This window comes from Phyllobates terribilis, unplaced genomic scaffold, assembly GCF_046119375.1.
Source record: "Phyllobates terribilis strain yellow unplaced genomic scaffold, ASM4611937v1 Scaffold_15__1_contigs__length_34870131, whole genome shotgun sequence".
Classification (NCBI taxonomy): Eukaryota; Metazoa; Chordata; class Amphibia; order Anura; family Dendrobatidae; genus Phyllobates; species Phyllobates terribilis.
In genome coordinates this window covers 31,245,001-31,253,328 of record NW_027362775.1, presented here as the reverse complement: position 1 = coordinate 31,253,328, position 8,328 = coordinate 31,245,001, and positions in this window count along the sequence as shown.

The following is an 8,328-nucleotide window of genomic DNA, read 5'->3' as shown; positions in this document are numbered from 1 at the left end:
CTTGTTTCAGTTCAGAGGACAATTCAATATATTTTTTCATAACCCTTTTTTGTGAGAAAAAGTATATGCCAAAATTTTTCCTCTCAGTACCGCCTTGGCCGATTCCCACAATAATGTGGGGTTATCTTGGTGTGCCGAATTGTCAGATAAAAATTCGCTAAACCATATCTTGAGAGAGGAAATAAATGAGTTGTCTTTGCAAAAGTAATCTGGAAATCTCCACAAGAAGTCAGGGCCCCGAGGGAAATCCTTTGATAGTTCCAACCTCACTGAAGCATGATCAGAAATAACAATATCATCAATTTGCACAAAAGTAGTCAATACAAGACCAAGAGTCGTTGGCGTGTGAGAAGCGCGTATATTCTCTATTACTGGGTTTCAAAAACCTCCATGAATCAATTAATTGGCAACTAGACAAAAAAGGTGCTAGTGCTTTGTCATGTGAGGTAACCGATTGCGGAGTACCAGTAGTGTTTTTCCTATCCTCATGAACTGAAACCACCGAGTTAAAGTCTCCACCTATTATTTTGTTAGGGTTGGAGTCAAATAAGAGTCTAGTCTCCAATTCTTTAAAAAAAGGTTTGTTGCCTATGTTAGACGCATATACATTGTAGATAGAGAAGGTTCCACAAGACGTAGATAATGTTAATTGAATCAATCTCCCTTCTCCATCCTGCTGCTCACTTATGAGCTGGTGTATAAACTGCTTATTAATAAGGATTAAGACTCCAGCCTTTCTATCTATGGACGGTGAACCATAGATACCCCCAACCCATAATTTTTTCATCCGGGGGAAATCTGCTTCAGGCAAATGTGTTTCTTGTAGAAGGGCTATGTCAGGCTTTAAACGTTTTAAATGTCTAAGGACTTTCATCCGTTTTTGGGGAGAGAGCAAACCTTTAACATTCAAAGATACGATATACATATTCAAAGACTGTAAAGATAGACATGTTTGGTGAACAACTTACAAAATAATGATGACATGTAGTTAGATTACGTACTAACGAGCAAAGCTCGAACATGTGAAACAAACTCAAAAAAACAATATACAAAAGTTTTAAAGAACTGACCTAGCAAGAGCGTAAACATGTTTAACTGCTCGCTAGGGAAAAGACTATCTCCTGGGCTTCACTTCTGCCCGACCATGTGTGCAATATAACAGATTACATTTAAATTTAAATTTAGATTCAAATTCAAACCTAACTCCCCCCCTAATTAAGGTAATTTATCAGAATTTTCTCAAACAATTGCCTCCATAAAAGACTTTCACTCCAGGGCCACCAAGCGTATAAAAGGAGAAACTCATTAAATCAGCGATTGCTATAGCTCTGGTCTCCTTTGTCTCCTTGTTTCGTGGGTCTCCTAGGTGACCGTGAACTAGAGGGAGTTTTTGCCTGGAGGGTCTGTTCAGGACTGGGCCTGTTGACAAAAGAGTCTGCCTTATCAGGTGAGATAAATTCCCGGAAAGAGCCATCAGTGTCTTTCAGGCGTAGAGTATCCGGATAGCGTAGTTGAAAGCGGATTTTTTCTTTGCGCAGTCTGGTGCATAAAGCGCTGAAGGACTTCCTTTTCCTGGTTACTTCAATTGAGTAGTCTTCGAAAAGCAGGATTTTATGGCCTTGAATGATCAATGGGTGGTTTAATTGTTTGTAAGCTCGGATAATGTCAGCTTTATCATTGAAATCCAAAAATTTCATAATGACCTGTCTTGGCCTGGTAGTATTGTGGGCTCCAGAGACAGAGGATGGAGGACCAATTCTGTGGACCCTTTCTACCTTCAGATAATTTTAGGGCTTTTGGAACTTCGTTCTCACATAGTCCCTCTGCAGACCGCTGAGGGAGTCGCCTGAAAAATGCTCGAATTTCCCATAGACTTACATTGGGCTCGTTGCTCGGATCGAGCACCTGAGCATTCCAATTTGCTCGACCCGAGCAATGAGCACCCGAGCATTTTGGTGCTCGCCCATCACTAATTATTACTTAATAATAAATTGGTGAATTAGGGAGTGTTTCTTGTTTTTATTTAACTCTTTTTATGTCTTTCAGGTTCCCATTTTTGGGCTACTCCTGATTTGCAAGATTACGCCAGATCTTTAGGGTGTTTTTTTTGCTTTTTAATAAGTTGGTGAGTGAAGTGTGGGGGAGTGTTTTCAAAAATAAACTATTTTATCCTGTGTGTGTTTTTTTTATTACTGGGTTAGTAATATATAACAAACTGTGAGGAAAACAATGGCCTGGAAGGGGTATATTGATAATGTATTTACAAAATGGGGAGAACCGCAAAAGAGACCCCTCTCTAACAAGTCATGAAATTTAGCCTTTATTTCATATTTGATTAAAAACGCCTAGGGGTATATAAAAAACTTTGTCCCTAATCTGCCTTTAGTATTTTATAGTGGTATTCATACTTCTACACACACTTAGCGGCACTTGGGTGCCTTCTATCAAACGGTAAAAAAGGAAAAACTGTACTCATAGCACAAGGAGCAATGCTCTTCTGGGAAACACAGTGTCAGCAAAGTGAGCTTCTGGTCTTGGATTTTATCCTAAGTCATGTGATAATACTCGTTAAAGGGTCAATATTGGCTTTTAAGATTGATACTTCCAATAGGTGGCACTAGAGTTCTGGTTCTATTCCTCTCTGAAGAGACAATTTGCATATTTCCCAGAAGAGCATTGCGGTTTGAAAAGTCTCCTAACCTTGACGTGCTTAGCATGTCGCTCTCCGCAAGGAGAAACATTACTTCTTAACACCATGGCTTGATGCAAGCTGACATTATGAAACTGACATCAACCCCATAAATTATTCCCTTGTTTGAAACCATACAAGGGCAATCGGGAAGAGTCGGGCAAAGTGCCCGAATTGGCCCATCTCATAGATGGGCCAATTCTGGGGCGACTGCGGGCTTAGGCAGGGAGGGGGCCAATATTCATGGACCTTTCCAGCTTGGTATTATAAACCTGCACCTGTCTGCTTTACTTGGGCTGGTTATCAAAAATAGGGGGCACCCCACGTCATTTTTTAAAATTATTTCTTTATTTATGATATACATGCGTTTTTTGCATTGCCGCAAAACAAATTGACATGCTGCGGCTCAAAAACACGCACTGCAGGTGACTTTATGCAGTGTAAAAAAAGAAGCACAGTGGACATGGGATTCTGTTAATCCCATCCACTGTACTTGTACTGTACAACACAGTAAAAATATGCTGCGTCCAAAACGCTACTATTCCTTCTCGTGTGCACACAGTCTAAATCTACAATATTCATATTCCAATAAAAACAAGTAAAACCATTGCATTAAAAGGATGCTTCAAACTTTTGATTAGTACTGAGCTTAAAGAAAACCTGACAACTGATACATGTTGCCTAATTCTTTTTCTAAGCTTCTTTTTCTTTCCTTTATACATATGAAATACAAATTATGTTAATATTAAAGGGGCTGTGCCACGATAAAGAATACAGTTAACCAACCAGAAAAGGTGGAAATAGTTTTGCAATTCATAGGGATTAAAAATTATGCTTCATTCCAAAGATACCAAGCCTTTTTTTTTTTTTTTTTAATTATGAAGCGTCTCTCTGCAATCGAGCTCGCGGGTCTGTGAAGCAGATGATCTCACTCAGAGGTCAGTTGTGTGAGCGCAGGGGCTGAATCATAGACAGACAGGCTCTGTGCTTACAGCAGGGCGCCTGCGCTGTCAGACTTCTGACAGAGAATATGTTGTGTATGCTGCGGGTGGGGAGTTGGGGGGACCTCTTATGAATGGAACTGTGCAAACTCGACCAGCTGATCACTCACTACCAGGTCGTAATGGAATAACACCAGGGGGCACCAGAGAGCATAACACAAAAAATAAAAGCTTGGTATCTTTTGAATGAAACATAATTTTTAAACACAAATTACAAAACTATTTAATTCCATCTTTTCTGGTTGGTTAACTGTATTTTTTATGGCACAACCCCTTTAACTTTGACTTTAATCTAATTTTAATTTGAATTCAAAAGTTACATAAATTGTTCATCTTTTATTTCTATTTTTGTATGTTGTCAAAATTACTTACAAGGAGTCATTAGAGGATTCATCAGATGTGGTTGATGATTGCTCAGTAGAAAATGGTGGTAATTCCTCTTGAGCAGTGAAAGCAGTGCTGGCCTCAGTCATGTATTTCTTTCTGTAAAACAGGGGTCTCAAACTCGGCTGGGTATATGGGCCGCACATGGAAAAAATTTGAATTTGGGGGGCCGCATTCTTTGTTCAATGTGACATTTTTAGTGATAACATTTTTTTTGTATACACCCTTTGAACATTTTTGCCGTGTTTATTTTTTTATGGCTTGGGTCGTTATGGATGTGGCGATAATAAACGTGCACTTTTTTGTGTTTACTTTAGTTTACATATAAAACAGCATTTTTAGTGCCCAATATTTTTTCATGCTTTATTTTATTTTTTATTTTTTTTACAATTTTATTTCCCCCAATTGGCCACATACAGTAATATTGTCTTACAATTAGCATCATATAGTAATAATGGAAAACATCTTGTAGTAATGTTCCCCATCCAAGTCCCCATCTTGTACTAATGTGCCCCATCCAGGTCCCCATCCTGTGGCTATGTGCCCCATCCAGGTCCCCATCCTGTGGCAACGTTCCCCATCCTGGCGCCCATCTTGTACTAATGTGCCTCATCCAGGTCCCCATCTTGGGGCTATGTGCCCCATCCAGGTCCCCATCCTGTGGCAATATTCCCCATCCAGGTCCCCATCTTGTGGCTCTGGTCCCCATCCAGGTCCCCATCTGGTCCCCATCTTGTGGCTATGTGCCCTATCTAGGTCCCCATCTTGTGGCTATGTGCCCCATCCAGGTCCCCATCTTGAGGCTCTGTGCCCCATCCAGGTCCCCATCCTGTGGCTATGTGCCCCATCCAGGTCCCCTCTTGTGGCTATGTGCCCCATCCAGGTCCCCTCTTGTGGCTCTGTGCCCCATCCCGGTCCCCATCCTGTGGCTATGTGCCCCCTGTGCTGTTCTTCACACACATAAAATAGAAAAAAAAAAAAAGATGATTCTCACCTGCCCTCGGCGGCCTTCCTGCAGATGTGGCCCGCAGGCACCACAGAGTCCGACCCCTTGACGATCCCGACCTGGTCCAGGAGGATCCGCCGACAGCAGTGCTGCATTGCCGCACAGAGACTGTCTCCCAGCACAGCATTTTCAATGTCAGCCGCCGGCCAATCAGAGGCCAGCAGCTGACTTCTGCATATGGCAATGACGTCATACTCGCTGCGCCGACACGCAGATATCAGCTGCTGGCCTCTGATTGGCCAGCGGCTGGCATTGGAAATGCAGTGCTGGGAAACAGTCTCTGTGTGGCAATTCAGCGCTGCTGTCGGCGGCTCCTCCTGGACCAGGTCGGGATCGTCAAGGGGTCTGTGCCTGCGGGCCGCATAAAGCAGCCTCAGGGGCCGCATGCGGCCCGCGGGCCGCGTGTTTGAGACCCCTGCTGTAAAACATACACATCAAGGTCTCTATTAGTGTGAAAAAGAGAAGAAAAATACAATTTTAAGTGATAAAACCTTTCAAGGTGGGAGGAATAGTCCTGGCAAATGTAGAGTAAAGACGTGTTCATTGTTCTTCTGGGCCATAATCTAAACAACAACTACTCGGAGATTACATTTTACCTAACCAGATGGGGAAGAAAGACAACTACACCATCACAGGACACTACAATTACCAAAAAGGCAACATCCACAAATTCCGCACTGATACCTTAGGTAGCGCTCCTAGATCAGAGCAGTTTATTTGGTGTGCAATGTATCGTCCTTCAGGGAGCGCTTCTTCCCAGACCATTCCAAGGTCTCAAGCATAACCTACTCCTTTTGAGTCCCAACACGCAGCTCCAATCATGCATTCCCCAGCATCCTTACCGAGGACAAGCCGGCTTCCAATATCATAGGCTGCTGTCCAGGGATCACTATCTCCCAACCCGGCAGTGGACATGGTGCCAAGAACCACCATCATGCCACAAGATCAACTTCATGAGATAGTTCAGGCTATCTTCTATTGTGTCATAGCTACTTGTGAGTCCAGTATTTACAGTTGAAACCAGAAGTTTACATACACTATATAAAAAGACATACGTATGTTTTTCTCAATATCTCATGAAATCAGTATAAACCTTTTCTGCTTTAGGTCAATTAGGATTGTCATAATTTTTAATATTTGTCAAATGCCAGAATATTGAGAGAGAATGTTTTAAGGCATTTTTATTGCTTACTGCAAAGTCAAAAGTTTACATACTCTAAGATTGCTATTCATTTAAACAATTCTGGACTGCCCATATGATGATGTCATGTGTTTGGAAGCTTCTGTTTTTGGCAACATCCGATTTAATTAGAGACACACATGTGGATGTATTTTAATGCATACCTGAAACACACTGCTTCTTAGTGAAGCATCAGAAGACAGTCTAAAGAAATCAGCCAAGATATCAGGAAGAGAGTTGTGGACTTGCACAGGTCTGGCCCATCCTTGGGTACAATTTCAAGATACCTGAAGGTGCCTCCTTCATCTGTACAAACAATTATACGCAAGTAAAAACAAGATGGGAATGTCCAGCCATCGTCCCGCCTAGGAAGGAGACGGGTTCTTTGTCCCAGAGATGAATGTGCTTTGATCCGACATGTGCATATCAACCCAAGGACAAAAGCAAAATTGTGTCAATACCCACAGTAAAACGAGTAGTGTATCAACATGGTCTGAAAGGCCACTCTGTCAGCCAATACTCCAAAAGAAACATAAAAGAGTCAAATTAGCGTTTGCAAATGCACACAGGAACAAAGACCTTAATTTTTGGAGACATATCTTGCGGGCTGATGAAACTAAAAGTGAACTTTTTGGGCATAATGGCCATCGTTACGTTTGTAGGAAAAAGGGAGAAGCTTGGAAGCCTAAGAACACCATCCCAACTGGGGTGGCAGCAACATGTTGTGGGGTTGTTTTACAGCAGGAGGGACTGGTGCACTTCACAAAAGAGATGGCATCATAAGAAAAGATTATGTGGCAATACTGAAGCAACATCTCAAGACATCAGCCAGGAAGTTAAAGCTTGGGCGGAAATGGGTCTTCCAAATGGACAATGACCTGAAGCAAGCTGCCAAAGTGGTAACAAAGTGGCTTAAGGATAGCAAAGTCAATGTTTTGCAGTGGTCATCACAAAGCCCTGATCTCAATCCCATTGAAAATTTATGGGCAAAGCAGAAAAGGCAGGTGCGAGCAAGGCGACATACAAACCTGGATCAGTTACACCAGTTTTGTCAGGAGGAATGGGCCCAAATTCCGACCAACTATCATGAGAAGCTTGTGGAAGGATATTGCAAACGTTTGACCCAAGTAATTTAGTTTAAGGGCAATGGCACCAAATACTAATGAAATATATGTAAACTTTTGACTTTGCAGTGAGTAATAAAAATGCCTTAAAACATTCGCTCTCTCTCTCATTATTCAGGCATTTGGTAAATATTAAAAATGATGATGATCCTAATTGATCTAAAACAGGCAAAGTTTATTCTGATTTCCTGTGAGATATTGAGAAAAACATGCATATGTGTTTTCTTATATAGTGTATGCAAACTTCTGGTTTCAACTGTAAGTTTGACAGAGACAACAGATCCATGGGTCCACATCCTCCTGATGCAGACCGATCAAGGGAAGATATCTGTGCCCCGAATTACAAGTTTACTGTCTCGAATCTCTAGTGGTGCGTTTTTCAAATTTAAATAAAAGTTTATTTTACCTTTGTAATTAAGCACAGTCACACGCTGCATTATTTTACACAACTCAGTGTGGTGGTTTATCCCATCTTAAAAGATCCTCTTCCCGGATACTCCTGTTTGGTGCCAGTGATAACATCGCTTCTGACTCCTTACACATACTTCAAGCCCATCCAGGATCTCAATGACCCCATGACTCCACCCAGAATGAAATGCAAAGAATGGCCAGGAATGTGTTGTTACGGGTCCGGGTGGTGGAAGGAGGGACCAGAGGGGCGAAACTAGGTGCCTACACGGTCTGACCAAGGTCACACGGCGGCTTAGTCGACTCCGTGAACCAGGGAGGGACCGGGCAGGTGAACCAGGTGCTACTCTGGGACCGACCTTGTATGAGAGCAGGTGACTCCCACTGGTCAGATGACAGGAGCTGACCGGTACAGCGGATAAGCACGGCAGGAAGGCAGACGTGTGGTCCAGGTAGATAAGCAGGCTGGAATGGCAGATAGCCAGACGGGTGCTGCAGGTAGGAAGGCTGGCGGGCACAACAGGTAACGGGTAAGT